Source organism: Bufo bufo, chromosome 9 (genome assembly GCF_905171765.1).
Source record: "Bufo bufo chromosome 9, aBufBuf1.1, whole genome shotgun sequence".
In the NCBI taxonomy this organism is placed as follows: Eukaryota; Metazoa; Chordata; class Amphibia; order Anura; family Bufonidae; genus Bufo; species Bufo bufo.
The window spans coordinates 56,956,049-56,973,087 of record NC_053397.1 but is presented as its reverse complement, the minus strand read 5'-3'; positions in this window follow the sequence as shown (position 1 = coordinate 56,973,087).

Below are 17,039 nucleotides of genomic sequence, written 5' to 3'. Positions count from 1 at the left end.
CGTCCGTGGTTCAGTTTTCTGTATTTTTTTTTGTGGACCCATTGACTTTCAATGGGTCCGTGGAAAAATCGGAAAATGCACCGTTTGGCAGCCGCATCCGTGATCCGTGTTTCCTGGCCGTGAAAAAAATATGACCTGTCCTATTTTTTTCACGGTCAACGGTTCGTGGACCCATTTAAGTCAATGGGTCCGTGAAAAATTACGGATGCACACAAGATTGTCATCCGCGTCCGTGATCCGTGTCCGTGATCCGTGTCCGTTTTTTCTTATCATTTCAATGGCAAACTTGACAGAAGAAAAAAAGGACACGGATCACGGAACAACGGAAACCGTTTTTGCGGACCGCAAAAAAAAACCGTCCGTGTGCATGAGGCCTAACACTATATACAGTAAGTGTTAATTAGAATAACAGACAAAAATAGGACCAAGGAACAAATAAGAATGAAGGGATTGTTCATGTTTGTGGACCTTTAATACAGACCACACAGCGTGGCCAGACCCGCGGTGATAACCCTGCTTACCTGATCCCCACTTGTGAGTTCAAGCTCCATCTCTGCCCCACTGGCTCTATAGGTCCCGGGTCTCCCTGAATCAACAACCAGATGCGAGTCAACAGCATGGCTGGACCCGTGGTGGTCATCATGCTTAGCTTATCCTTGCCTCTGCGTTCTGACTCTGTCTCTGGTCTGCCAGCTCTGCAGATCTCCCCAAGTCAACATGTGGTCTGACGCCAGATCACGTGACTGCTGCAGCTGATGAATGCATGGGTCACATGATGCATGGGTGACATGTCATTGCTGCAGCCAGTCATTGCCTGCATTAGTCATGGATGTTGACTTGGGACCTACAGAGCTGGCAGAGCAGCCATGGAATCAGAACCCAGAGACAAAGATTAATTAAGCATGATTACCACAATGGATCCAGCCACACCGTGGGGTCTGTAGAAAAAGTCCACATATGAGAAAAAACCTCTTTAAGGAAGGATTGTGTCTGTACTTAGTGCTCTTTAAATGCATCTGACACAAAATAACAAAGTAATCAGTACCTACCTGTGGAACCTGCTCCACAGCTGTCACTAGAGGGAGCTCAATGAAAGAGATTACTTCAGCTTCCATTCCAGTACATTGTAACTGTATAAATTCCTATGCACTGAGCTCCCCCTAGTAGTAACTGCAGGCAACCAGCTTAGTAATAGAAGGGAAACAGATTTATCAATGTATTTTTTCCACTTACCTGGTACAAATACATAGAAAAATACGCTGTTCACAATGAGCACCATATGTATAAACAAACATATATGTGGGATAATGTAGGTTGGGTGAAGGATGATATTTTTTATTATAATTTTTTTTTATTAAAATTTCTTCTTCTTAATAGAAAATGAATAAATTCATCAGAAATCTGGTCCATTGCAATTTGCATTGCTTGGGAGTGATTGTCACATGTATACTGGGAAACTGGGTGGGGCATGGCGGCCCATAGTAAGTTTTTCTATAGGGCCCTAGGAGATCGGTGTATGCCCCTGCTTCCATCCTTGCCATTGAGCCTGGTGATAGAACTGGCCCTGATTGTTAAGCTTGGGGTTAGGTAGTTAGGGCGCCACAAAGATAAACTTTAGCCACATAGAGATATAGGTGCTCTATATGTATGGGCTTAGTGACTACTATATAAGGAATATGTGTTCACTTGATTAATTCAAATAAGTCAAAGAGATAGCATTAGCTTAAAGGAGTTGTCCGGACTTTGAATATTGATGACCTATTTTGAAGATAGGTCATCCATATCAGATCGGCGGTGGTCCGACACGTGTCGGCTCTCTTCTCTCTTCCTGTTCACTTCTGTGGTCTACGGTCTTTTCCATAGACAGCAGCAGTGGACAGGAAGAGAGAAGGGAGATGGCATGTGCGCACCGCACGCGCTGTCACCTCATACACCTGATCAGCGGGGGTTCCGGGTGTCGTAGTAAAAGCCTGGACAACCCCTTTAATACATAAAAACATGCAGTTATGGTCAAGAGATTAAAGGGAATCTGTCACTAGCCAGCCACCTCTCTATCCAACTGTTTGCATAGACACATGGCTGTGGGTCAACTGATAAAAACGCTGCTTTTCTTTTGTTGATCCAAGGCTCTGTTACCCAAGTTATGATACTTTTTCTTAAAATGTAAATTACTCCACTCCTTTCTGTAGTCAGCCCCTTCCTGGCTGCTTTCCCACTGCCTGGCTCTGTCAATCAAATAAGCCAGGGAAGGGCTGGCCACAGAAAGAAGCTGAACTTGGGTGAAACAAGAGCAATAGTGATGCCCTCATTGCACCAAAAGCCTAATTTGCGTATTAAGAAAAAGTATCATAACCCGAGAATGGAGCATCAGATCAAGAAAAATAAAACTGTGTTTTAATCAGGTGATTCCCTTTAAGTTCTTATTTGGCTAAAACAAAAGCAGAATGGGAAAAATCATGGGAAAGTCATGCTCCTCTATTTCTTCCTGCACTGTTCTCCAGTCCACTTCACTAGTGTTTGTTTTCTTTGATGCAGCGGTGACCTCCCATGCACACATCACTGCTGCAGCCAATCACTGGCCTCAACAGTCACGTGGTGTGCTGTGTAGTGCTGAGGCCAGTGATTGGCTGCATGGTGATCTGGTGTGCATGGGTTGTCACTGCTGCAGCCAGGGAGAGGACGTCAGTGCTTCAGGACCGGGTAGGGGAGAAAACTGGTAAGTATCACTTAATTTGTTATTTTATCATGCTCAATGCTGCTGACAGAATTTTCATTTAACTCGCACAACCTTTTAACCTCAGTGCAATATTTGTAAAATGCGCCCATCTACCATGAGTCATTTATAATTGTGGTAGCTTCTTACAGTATGTGGAAATAATATGAACATATTAGTTAAAAAAACATATTAACTATGAAAATCCCCTTTAGCTCCTTGGCCACCTCCACCGTACATGTGTAAAGATGGCACCTGCTCACATGTTGCCGGGCTTCTGCTGTTTCAAACAGCAAAAACCCGCGGCAGATGTATATGACCAACCCTAAGGCTGATTGCATATACACTGCTCAAAAAAATAAAGGGAACACAAAAATAACACATTCTAGATCTGAGTTAATTAAATATTCTTCTGAAATACTTTGTTCTTTACATAGTTGAATGTGCTGACAACAAAATCACCCAAAATTTAAAAAATGGAAATCAAATTTTTCAACCCATGGAGGTCTGGATTTGGAGTCACACTCAAAATTAAAGTGGAAAAACACACTACAGGCTGATCCAACTTTGATGTAATGTCCTTAAAAAAAGTCAAAATGAGGCTCAGTAGTTTGTGTGGCCTCCACGTGCCTGTATGACCTCCCTACAACGCCTGTGCATGCTCCTGATGAGGTGGCGGACGGTCTCCTAAGGGATCTCCTCCCAGACCTGGACTAAAGCATCTGCCAACTCCTGGACAGTCTGTGGTGCAACGTGACGTTGGTGGATAGAGCGAGACATGATGTCCCAGATGTGCTCAATTGGATTCAGGTCTGGGGAACGGGCGGGCCAGTCCATAGCATCAATGCCTTCGTCTTGCAGGAACTGCTGACACACTCCAGCCACATGAGGTCTAGCATTGTCTTGCATTAGGAGGAACCCAGGGCCAAGCACCAGCATATGGTCTCACAAGGGGTCTGAGGATCTCATTTCAGTACCTAATGGCAGTCAGGCTACGAGCTAGCGCATGCGTAGTTTGTTCCCTGTGCTGATGCCAGTACAGGGAATGAACATGATGCCGACACTGCGCATGCGCTAGCTCGCGCATCGCGAGATTTCGGCGCTCCAGCTCTGTGATGTCAGCCAGCAAGGAGGAGATTCGGAGGACGCTGGGCGGTGCTGGGCTCCTTTCCGCTTGACTCATCTCCGGATACAGGACTCATATCAGGTCATTTGCATTTGGGTCAAAACTGTTTTTTAACACAATAAAAGCGCAGAGAGCTGTGGGGACTGGGTATTGCAGATGTGCTAGTGGCCATCTAGCAGCCCATGTCCCCAGCTCTATGCACTAAATCCAGGTGACAGGTTCTCTTTAAATGATCCTGAGGGTTATGGAACAAAAAAGTCAAGTGGAAGCACTGAGCCGGAGGATCCAATTGGCTGTCCGTCAAGACACTGGACGATCCTCGACCCAAATTAAGGCCCTTACTGGTGCTGACTGCAGCCCCATAACCATCAGACGGCATCTGAGACTGAAGGGCTTCAAAAGCTAAAAACTTATTCAAAGACCTCGTCTCCTTGAACGCCACAGAACTGCTTGTTTGGACTTTGCAAGAGAGCACCAAACATGGGACATTTAAAGTTTTATTCTCTGATGAGAAAAAAATTAACCTTGATGGTCCTGATGGTTTCCAACGTTACTGGCATGACAAGCAGATCCCACTTGAGATGTTTTCTACACGCCACAGTGGAGGGGGCGCCATAATGGTCTGGGGTTCTTTTTCCTTCAGTGGAACAATGGAGCTTCAGGAAGTGCAGGGGCGTGAAACGGCCGCTGGCTATGTCCAGATGTTGCAGAGAGCATTCCTCATGACTGAGGGCCCTCGTCTGTGTGGTAACGACTTTGTTTTTAACAGGACAATGCTACAGCACACAATGCCCGCAGGACAAGGGACTTCTTCTAGGAGAATAACATCACTCTTTTGGCCCATCCTGCGTGTTCCCCTATTCTAAATCCAATTGAGAACCTTTGGGGATGGATGGCAAGGGAAGTTTACAAAAATGGACAAAAGTTCCAGACAGTAGATGGCCTTCGTGCAGCCGTCTTCACCACTTGGAGAAATGTTCCCACTCACCTCATGGAAACGCTTGCATCAAGCATGCCGAAACGAATTTTTGAAGTGATAAACAATAACGGCGGAGCTACTCATTACTGAGTTCATGTTTGGAAGTTGGATTTCTGTTTTGGGGGGGTTTCATTTTTTTTTGGAGGTGTGGTCCTAAACTTTTGATCAAGCCTGTTTCAGTTTATTCGTTGTTTTCATTAAATTGAATGCTCAAAAAATGTTTTGTCTCACTCCCATTTCTTCTTGTTGCATGTTGAAGCTCTACTTGGAACCTTGTTAAGATTCAGCCAATTCATGCTAAATATGATTTTTTGCCATTTTTCAAGTGGTCTTAAACTTTTGATCAGGACTTTATGTCAGTATTAGCTCAGAGCCTCAAGAATGGTCCGATAGCTAATACTGGAATATGCCAATACAAGGCAGCAGGTGGCAGTGCTGTATTGGTATATTGTAATTGGAGAGTTCTATGATGGCTATATAGCCATCACAAGAACACAACAGTTATAGTCACCCAGAGTGACTTAAAAAAATAAATATCAAAAACTGTTTTTAAAAATATAAGTTCAAATCACCCCCCTTTCCTCAAAATCAAAATACATAAACAATAAAAAAAAAATACACATTATGGGCATCGCCATGTGCAAAAATGCCAATACTATTAAAATATAATAAATATTTAACCCATATGGCGAATGGCATAATGAAAAAAATGCAAAGTGACCAATTTGCCATTTTTTGTCACTTCACCTGCCCAAAAAAGTTATAAAAAGTATTCAAAAAGTCACGCACACTTTAAAATGGCATCACCGGAAAGTCCAGATCACCTCGCAAAAAATGAGCCATCATACAGCTCTGTACTACATAATTACAAAAAAGTTAAAGGGGTCAGAATATGGCAAGGCAAAGAAAAAATTCATTTTTTCAAGTTTATTTTTTTTCAGCATTAAAACAAAAATATTATACAAGTGTGGCATTGTCATAATTGTAGTGATCTGAAATGCAATTTTTCCCAATTCCATCCCATTTGGATATTTTTCCAGCTCCCTACTACATCATATGCAGTATTAAATAGTGCCATTAGAAAATGCAACTTGTCCCACAAAAAATAAGCCCTCATAAGGCTATGTGAGTGGAAATAAGGTGGGGAGTGAAAAACGAAAACCGCAAAAATGGAAAATTGAAAGGTCCTCTAAGGGTTAAGGTTTCCTCGCACACAAGGGTGCGGTTGTATCTGCTACCTCTGCACCTCTTCCGCTACAACCCTGATAGTACAGAGAGGTGCTGTCACGAGTTGGAGGTCCCAGGAGAGACCACCGCGTCGTCAAGCAATAAACGGAAATCAGGTACAGACACATAACAGTTTATTGCACAAACAAAAACATGAAAGGCAGCACAGAGAAAACATGAGCTCTATGTACCGTCAGCACAGTGGGAGAAAACCCCCACTGCGCCACTGTCTAGTAATACTCCAGAGGGGCATGACTAAGCAACTCCTGGTGTTCACTAGAGCCCTAGATGGTAGGGTTAGACTTTGCCGCAGGAAGTTGCCAGGGTCCACTCTGGAGCGTGAACTAGACAGTGACAGCAGGAAAGAATGGACAACAGGTACTAGAAGGTACCGACGGCACATAGGCAAACATAACAGACAGGTAAATACAAAACAGGGCAAATAATAACACAAGCAGGAGTTCATGCAAGGGAGCAGGAGTGGCAATGAGCAGAGAAGGACATGCTCCACCAGTAGTAAACTGCATGGCCTTGTCATGCCACTCTGCTGCAAAGGCTTGCTGAACACAGACATATGAATACAAAACAGGGGAACTAATAATACGAGCAGGAGTTCACGCAAGGGAGCAGGAGTGGCAATGAGCAGAGAAGGACTTGCTCCACCAGTAGTAAACTGCATGGCCTTGTCATGCCACTCTGCTGCAAAGGCTTGCTGAACACAGACATCAGAATAAATACAAAGTAACTAAAACATAACAGGCAGAACAGATAACAGACAGACGACGTTAATGAACAAGTAGGGAAACCCACAGAGCACAGACAGACAAACAGACAGACAGACACGGATCCCATGGGTCAGCAGCATGGGAGAGAGAGTACAAACCAGGAGCAGGACAGGACAAGACAACACACACCAGGAGAGCTGACCTAGAACTGAGGAAACCTCAGCCTTATATACACAGGTTCCATGGGTGCAGCAGAGAGACCACACCCATGGAGCAGACAGAGGATTAACTCCTAATAAGCACACAGGGGAGTTAACCCATAAAGAACCACAAATGACACACAGGAACAGAACTTCAGCGAGGAGCACCGAACAAGCAAGAACGGAAGGTCACAGCCAGAGATAGTGGCTGTGACAGGTGCCTACAACCTGCATGACATGGATGTGGCTGACCAAAATCCCATGATATTAACTGGAATCAGATATAACTTTATCTCTAGCCGTTTAACCTATTAAATGGCATGGACAATAGGACCACAGCAGTAAAGTATATAAACAAATGGATGAGGTTTCCCTTTTTACCTCAGTGGCTGCCCTGCAACATGATTGTGGGGTGCCAATGGGTTTCCCCCAATGGCTTCCAGGTTAGGGTTCAGGGTTCAGGATCAGTGACCCAGTATGTCTAATACAGTATGTATATACAGTACAGACCAAAAGTTTGGACACACCTTCTCATTCAAAGAGTTTTCTTTATTTTCATGACTATGAAAATTGTAGATTCACACTGAAGGCATCAAAACTATGAATTAACACATGTGGAATTATATACATAACAAACAAGTGTGAAACAACTGAAAATATGTCATATTCTAGGTTCTTCAAAGTAGCCACCTTTTGCTTTGATTACTGCTTTGCACACTCTTGGCATTCTCTTGATGAGCTTCAAGAGGTAGTCCCCTGAAATGGTTTTTACTTCACAGGTGTGCCCTGTCAGGTTTAATAAGTGGGATTTCTTGCCTTATAAATGGGGTTGGGACCATCAGTTGCGTTGAGGAGAAGTCAGTTGGATACACAGCTGATAGTCCTACTGAATAGACTGTTAGAATTTGTATTATGGCAAGAAAAAAGCAGCTAAGTAAAGAAAAACGAGTGGCCATCATTACTTTAAGAAATGTCAGTCAGTCAGTCAGCTGAAAAATTGGGAAAACTTTGAAAGTAAGGGCTATTTGACCATGAAGGAGAGTGATGGGGTGCTGCGCCAGATGACCTGGCCTCCACAGTCACCGGACCTGAAACCAATCGAGATGGTTTGGGGGGAGCTGGACCGCAGAGTGAAGGCAAAAGGGCCAACAAGTGCTAAGCATCTCTGGGAACTCCTTCAAGACTGTTGAAAGACCATTTCAGGTGACTACCTCTTGAAGCTCATCAAGAGAATGCCAAGAGTGTGCAAAGCAGTAATCAAAGCAAAAGGTGGCTACTTTGAAGAACCTAGAATATGACATATTTTCTGTTGTTTCACACTTGTTTGTTATGTATATAATTCCACATGTGTTAATTCATAGTTTTGATGCCTTCATAGTCATGAAAATAAAGAAAACTCTTTGAATGAGAAGGTGTGTCCAAACTTTTGGTCTGTACTGTATATATGACTTTGTCTTGTTCTGTCCTGATTGTAAAATGATAAATTGAGATTCCAGATAATATATTATATGGTGGCTCTTAGTTTACTTGAATATTATTATACAAAATATAATAGTTTTGGATTTGTTTGACAATGAAATAACTCATGCTGAAATTATATGTTGACAGATATTTGCAATATTTTATTAAAGTGGCGTTCTTCCTCACTGCTTTTTGGTTAAAGGGGTTAATCTATGATTTATAACAGAGATGACGGCATCGCTCAGAATTTGATTCAGGTTCGATTCAGACAAATTTGTCGACTGATTCAGTTGTACTCAAATCACAAATTCTCTAATTGGCCTAAAAATGTATCTATGATGCTCTGAGATCTATGAGAACTCATATTTTCTCTCTCTAGTCTCAAACTTTATCTTTTTTTTTTTTTTCATAACATTTTCTCTCTCTTGCCCTCTCCCAAAATTCACCTGAATAAAATCACCAAAAATTAGGATTTTGGATGCAATTTTTCAAAATGTGGGTTGAATAAAATTGAGATACAGTCAATTCACTTATCTGTTATTGATGTAAAAAATGAAAATCGGACTTCATTATTATTATTTTTCTAATAAAGCTAGAACCAGACCTGTAACTCTCCCCTCCCCCCATAAATTGCACCAATTGCTCTGCTAGATTTGTTTCAAGATGGCAGCTCAGAGGCATGAATTTACTGTGAGATGATTTTAAAGATTAATTTACCATATTTATAGAGATGGTATAGTTGCTTCACCATGTTTTGGGGATGAGAGTGATTTGCATTTCTGAGATTGAATGAATACCATTTTGGCTAGCTATTAAGCCAGTGGGGCTACCCAACACCTTCTGAGCACAGAGAATTATTTTTTCTAACATCCTATATTTCTCCAACATTGCCAAGGAAAGCAAGGATTCTGCAAATATAAAGAATCAGAGGTATACGTTCAAATTTTGGCCAAAAGATCACAAACAACGGCAAGGGTTTTATTGGTGTTGAGTGAAGCAAAGCATTCAAAGTGGAATTTGGTCCGAAGTTGAGGAAAACTTAGATTCGCAACGAATCCGAATTTTCTCATGCTTCGTGGTAAGTAGAGAGGAACAAATTTTTCAAAAATTCGATTCGCGGGTTCGCCAAATTTTTTGGGAAAAATTTAGTTTGATCCGAATTTATTTGCGGTGAATTACGTAAAAAAAACTTTTATTTCCTGGCTGCAGAGAGCCTTTATAGAGGTGTAGAACACTGTGCCTTGCAGTAACACGCATAGGGAGTCTGCTTTGGTAGTGAAATAATACTGTAAGTCCGTATGACATGCAGATGACAGGCGTCGCTCTTAGAATCACTGCACACTTCACTTATTTGGGCAGTTACGGGGCTAAAACTGACCAAATAACTCAAGTATGAACTTAACAGGTCGGTGTTAGCGGCAAGAAGAAGCGCACTCCTTTTACACCGTCGTCAGCTGATTCCACATAGATGTCTACAGAACCTGCTCTATTAAACACTTATACAAGTAGAACCCCCCTGACAGAGTGGAGAGGGTGTCAGCAGTAAATTTGTGTTGACGTCACTGATTATTTTGCCCTTTCTCTGATCCGTCAGAACAATAACCCCCAAAAAACGGATCCTGTCTTTGGAGCATCCTCCTTCATTCAGTCAGCATTTGGTCAATAATCCATCAGTATTGCTAATGCCAAAAAAAAAACAAGAGTGGATCCAAAACAGAGATTACAGAGTCAACCATTCAATAACCGCTGGGTTGCTGGTCAAGACACGACCGCTAGATGACATTGGGAGCTCATGGCATCTCGCTGCGACCCCAGCTGCCATGGCCCCTTACTCTGCTGCGACCTCTGCCTGCGCCAGAAACATTTAGGCCTCTGCCACTCCCCTGTGCAGGGCCTGGCACTTCTCTGTCTGACACACTGTTAGATAAAATAAATAAATAAAAAGGAAATTATAACACCCCAAAAAACTCACTTCAGCACACAACGGCTAATAAGCCCTTTTTTTTTTACCACTAATACACACCAAAAAGGGCTGTAATTTTCTCACTTCACCACACAACAGCAAATACTTTTTTGTGTCACTAATACACGCCAAAAAGAGCTTTAGAACATATAACTGCACCGCTGAACGGCAAATAGGCAATATTTTCTTCACTTATACTTGACACAAAAGGCTGTACAACATATAACTGCACCGCTGACCGGCAAATATATTTTTTCTTCTAATACAGGCCACAAAAGGCTTTACAACAGATAACAGCACCGCTGAGCAGAAAATATATTTTACTTTTGCCACTAATACACAACAAAAAGGGCTTTTCTCATTTCCCCACAGAATGGATAATAAGCCCTTTTTTCCCACTAATACAAGCCAAAAAATGCTTTAGAACATATAACTGCACCGCACAAGGGCAAATAAGACGTATAAATATTTCCTTGTAATAAACCCTGTTAATGGCTGTATCAAACAGCACTTGCACCCCAATAACAAGAATGGTTTGCTGGAATTACAGAGCTGTATAATGGCAATTTGGATCCCCAGTCAGTGCAGCAAGGTGTAATAGGATTGTTCCTAATACCCAGTCTGTAACCTCCCTTACTGAAACCTGTTCAACATAAATGCTGTGGAATGATTCCTCCCTATCCTTTCCCCACACCTTGAATAATCCTTCCCTGCACTTCACTTGTAAATCGTTTTTTTGGCACAATGAAGTTTTTTCTATCACTGTCCCTAGCACCTGCTGACGTCTCTCCCTGCACTAAGTACACTGGTAAATGGCAGAATCTAAGATGGCTGACTCTATTTATAGGGCTGTGACACCACAGGGCTGCCTGGTTGCTGATTGGCTGCATGCATGGCATTATGGGTGATCCTGCCTTCCCAGAGTTCCTTTCTCCATGTCCTCACACGTGTAGCAGGCATTCGGTGCGAAACAAATTTTTTCCTGAAATTCGGATCGAATTCCATTTTGTCAGCTTCGAGTCGCTCATCTCTAGTGGTAACAAATCAGGTTTTCCTAAAATGGTGGCTGCACATGTTACAAAGCAAAACTAAGTGTAGATGAGAAAAACCTGGGAAGGCAAGATCATCCATAATGTTGTGCAGCCAGCCAGTCCGCAGATAGCCATCCCTATATGACCCTAGATTGATAGGGTCCATATGACCATAGATTCGATAGGTTACAAGAAGTTTAGACAGATTGAAGGATGTATGACTTTTTTGGTAACACAACTCTGTAGACACATTATAGGATATTTTAAATCAAGAACATTTTCTTGAAGAGGTTTTCCGCGATTACTATGGTATACTAATGTAGTTGCTTGTAAGCATCATTTGGGCTCTCCTGACCTGTTTTCATCATGTAGACAAATCCCTCTGTATTGTTTCCATCCTGTATGTAGCACTTCCTGTTGATGTATCCAACCAAAACCATGATACACTTTCTCTGCCACAGCTAACAATGCATACCTAGTTTATAGCTTCTCTCACCCAGCTAGTTACATAGGCACTCCCCTATCACTGCTTCTGTTGCTGCTTTGAAACGCCCATGGACATAACATCATAGGACATAAGAGATGCATGGACACGGTCATGTGACCACAGACCAGGACAAAAGATAGGAGCAATAAAGGTAAAATAAATACATTACAAAATTAAAGCTACCTTAATAAATTATTATTTTAAAGGATGCTGATGCAAACCAGCAAAACTCCTTTAACCACCTCCGGACCGCCTAACGCAGGATCGCGTTCCGGAGGTGGCAGCCCTGCGCAGAGTCACGCATATATGCGTCATCTCGCGATGGCCGAGATTTCCTGTGAACGCGCGCACACAGGCGCGCGCGCTCACAGGAACGGAAGGTAAGAGAGTTGATCTCCAGCCTGCCAGCGGCGATCGTTCGCTGGCAGGCTGGAGATGTGTTTTTTTTAACCCCTAACAGGTATATTAGACGCTGTTTTGATAACAGCGTCTAATATACCTGCTACCTGGTCCTCTGGTGGTCCCCTTTGTTTGGATCGACCACCAGAGGACACAGGTAGCTCAGTAAAGTAGCACCAAGCACCACTACACTACACTACACCCCCCCCGTCACTTATTAACCCCTTATTAGCCCCTGATCACCCCTGATCACCCCATATAGACTCCCTGATCACCCCCCTGTCATTGATTACCCCCCTGTCATTGATCAACCCCCTGTAAAGCTCCATTCAGATGTCCGCATGATTTTTACGGATCCACTGATAGATGGATCGGATCCGCAAAACGCATCCGGACGTCTGAATGAAGCCTTACAGGGGCGTGATCAATGACTGTGGTGATCACCCCATATAGACTCCCTGATCACCCCCCTGTCATTGATTACCCCCCTGTAAAGCTCCATTCAGATGTCCGCATGATTTTTACGGATGCACTGATAGATGGATCGGATCCGCAAAACGCATCCGGACGTCTGAATGAAGCCTTACAGGGGCATGATCAATGACTGTGGTGATCACCCCATATAGACTCCCTGATCACCCCCCTGTAAAGCTCCATTCAGATGTCCGCATGATTTTTACGGATGCACTGATAGATGGATCCGATCCGCAAAACGCATCCGGACGTCTGAATGAAGCCTTACAGGGGCATGATCAATGACTGTGGTGATCACCCCCCTGTCATTGATTACCCCCCTGTAAAGCTCCATTTAGATGTCCGCATGATTTTTACGGATGCACTGATAGATGGATCGGATCCGCAAAACGCATCCGGACGTCTGAATGAAGCCTTACAGGGGCATGATCAATGACTGTGGTGATCACCCCATATAGACTCCCTGATCACCCCCCTGTAAAGCTCCATTCAGATGTCCGCATGATTTTTACGGATGCACTGATAGATGGATCCGATCCGCAAAACGCATCCGGACGTCTGAATGAAGCCTTACAGGGGCATGATCAATGACTGTGGTGATCACCCCATATAGACTCCCTGATCACCCCCCTGTAAAGCTCCATTCAGATGTCCGCATGATTTTTACGGATGCACTGATAGATGGATCCGATCCGCAAAACGCATCCGGACGTCTGAATGAAGCCTTACAGGGGCGTGATCAATGACTGTGGTGATCACCCCATATAGACTCCCTGATCACCCCCCTGTAAAGCTCCATTCAGATGTCCGCATGATTTTTACGGATGCACTGATAGATGGATCTGATCCGCAAAACGCATCCGGACGTCTGAATGAAGCCTTACAGGGGCGTGATCAATGACTGTGGTTATCACCCCATATAGACTCCCTGATCACCCACCTGTCATTGATTACACCCCTGTCATTGATCAACCCCCTGTAAAGCTCCATTCAGATGTCCGCATGATTTTTACGGATGCACTGATAGATGGATCCGATCCGCAAAACGCATCCGGACGTCTGAATGAAGCCTTACAGGGGCATGATCAATGACTGTGGTGATCACCCCATATAGACTCCCTGATCACCACCCCTGTCATTGATCACCACCCCTGTCATTGATCACTCCCCCTGTCATTGATCACCCCCCTGTCATTGATCACCCTCTGTAAGGCTCCATTCAGACATTTTTTTGGCCCAAGTTAGCGGAATTTTTTTTTTTTTTTTCTTACAAAGTCTCATATTCCACTAACTTGTGTCAAAAAATAAAATCTCACATGAACTCACCATACCCCTCACGGAAACCAAATGCGTAAAATTTTTTAGACATTTATATTCCAGACTTCTTCTCACGCTTTAGGGCCCCTAGAATGCCAGGGCAGTATAAATACCCCACATGTGACCCCATTTCGGAAAGAAGACACCCCCAGGTATTCCGTGAGGGCCATATTGAGTCCATGAAAGATTGAAATTTTTGTCCCAAGTTAGCGGAACGGGAGACTTTGTGAGAAAAAAATTAAAAATATCAATTTCCGCTAACTTGTGCCAAAAAAAAAAAATTTCTATGAACTCGCCATGCCCCTCATTGAATACCTTGGGGTGTCTTCTTTCCAAAATGGGGTCACATGTGGGGTATTTATACTGCCCTGGCATTCTAGGGGCCCCAAAGCGTGAGAAGAAGTCTGGTATTCAAATGTCTAAAAATGCCCTCCTAAAAGGAATTTGGGCACCTTTGCGCATCTAGGCTGCAAAAAAGTGTCACACATCTGGTATCGCCGTACTCAGGAGAAGTTGGGGAATGTGTTTTGGGGTGTCATTTTACATATACCCATGCTGGGTGAGAGAAATATCTTGGTCAAATGCCAACTTTGTATAAAAAAATGGGAAAAGTTGTCTTTTGCCAAGATATTTCTCTCACCCAGCAAGGGTATATGTAAAATGACACCCCAAAACACATTCCCCAACTTCTCCTGAATACGGCGATACCACATGTGTGACACTTTTTTGCAGCCTAGGTGGGCAAAGGGGCCCATATTCCAAAGAGCACCTTTAGGATTTCACAGGTCATTTACCTACTTACCACACATTAGGGCCCCTGGAAAATGCCAGGGCAGTATAACTACCCCACAAGTGACCCCATTTTGGAAAGAAGACACCCCAAGGTATTCCGTGAGGGGCATGGCGAGTTCCTAGAATTTTTTATTTTTTGTCACAAGTTAGTGGAAAATGATGATTTTTATTTTTTTTTTTTTCATACAAAGTCTCATATTCCACTAACTTGTGACAAAAAATAAAAACTTCCATGAACTCACTATGCCCATCAGCGAATACCTTGGGGTCTCTTCTTTCCAAAATGGGGTCACTTGTGGGGTAGTTATACTGCCCTGGCATTCTAGGGGCCCAAATGTGTGGTAAGGAGTTTGAAATCAAATTCTGTAAAAAATGACCTGTGAAATCCGAAAGGTGCTCTTTGGAATATGGGCCCCTTTGCCCACCTAGGCTGCAAAAAAGTGTCACACATCTGGTATCTCCGTACTCAGGAGAAGGTGGGGAATGTGTTTTGGGGTGTCATTTTACATATACCCATGCTGGGTGAGAGAAATATCTTGGCAAAAGACAACTTTTCCCATTTTTTTATACAAAGTTGGCATTTGACCAAGATATTTATCTCACCCAGCATGGGTATATGTAAAATGACACCCCAAAACACATTCCCCACCTTCTCCTGAGTACGGCAATACCAGATGTGTGACATTTTTTTGCAGCCTAGGTGGGCAAAGGGGCCCATATTCCAAAGAGCACCTTTCGGATTTCACAGGTCATTTTTTACAGAATTTGATTTCAAACTCCTTACCACACATTTGGGCCCCTAGAATGCCAGGGCAGTATAACTACCCCACAAGTGACCCCATTTTGGAAAGAAGAGACCCCAAGGTATTCGCTGATGGGCATAGTGAGTTCATGGAAGTTTTTATTTTTTGTCACAAGTTAGTGGAATATGAGACTTTGTATGAAAAAAAAAAATAAAATAAAAAATCATCATTTTCCACTAACTTGTGACAAAAAATAAAAAATTCTAGGAACTTGCCATGCCCCTCACGGAATACCTTGGGGTGTCTTCTTTCCAAAATGGGGTCACTTGTGGGGTAGTTATACTGCCCTGGCATTCTAGGGGCCCAAATGTGTGGTAGGGAGTTTGAAATCAAATTCTGTAAAAAATGACCTGTGAAATCCGAAAGGTGCTCTTTGGAATATGGGCCCCTTTGCCCACCTAGGCTGCAAAAAAGTGTCACACATCTGGTATTGCCGTACTCAGGAGAAGGTGGGGAATGTGTTTTGGGGTGTCATTTTACATATACCCATGCTGGGTGAGAGAAATATCTTGGCAAAAGACAACTTTTCCCATTTTTTTATACAAAGTTCGCATTTGACCAAGATATTTATCTCACCCAGCATGGGTATATGTAAAAAGACACCCCAAAACACATTCCCCACCTTCCCCTGAGTACGGAGATACCAGATGTGTGACACTTTTTTGCAGCCTAGGTGGGCAAAGGGGCCCACATTCCAAAGAGCACCTTTCGGATTTCACAGGTCATTTTTTACAGAATTTGATTTCAAACTCCTTACCACACATTTGGGCCCCTAAAATGCCAGGGCAGTATAACTACCCCACAAGTGACCCCATTTTGGAAAGAAGAGACCCCAAGGTATTCGCTGATGGGCATAGTAAGTTCATGGAAGTTTTTATTTTTTGTCACAAGGGGTCATTTGTGGGGTGTTTGTACTGTCTGGCCATTGTAGAACCTCAGGAAACATGACAGGTGCTCAGAAAGTCAGATCTGCTTCAAAAAGCGGAAATTCACATTTTTGTACCATAGTTTGTAAACGCTATAACTTTTACCCAAACCATTTTTTTTTTACCCAAACATTTTTTTTTTATCAAAGACATGTAGAACAATAAATTTAGAGCAAAATTTCTATATTGATCTCGTTTTTTTTGCAAAATTTTACAACTGAAAGTGAAAAATGTCATTTTTTTGCAAAAAAATCGTTAAATTTCGATTAATAACAAAAAAAGTAAAAATGTCAGCAGCAATGAAATACCACCAAATGAAAGCTCTATTAGTGAGAAGAAAAGGAGGTAAAATTCATTTGGGTGGTAAGTTGCATGACCGAGCAATAAACGGTGAAAGTAGTGTAGGTCAGAAGTGT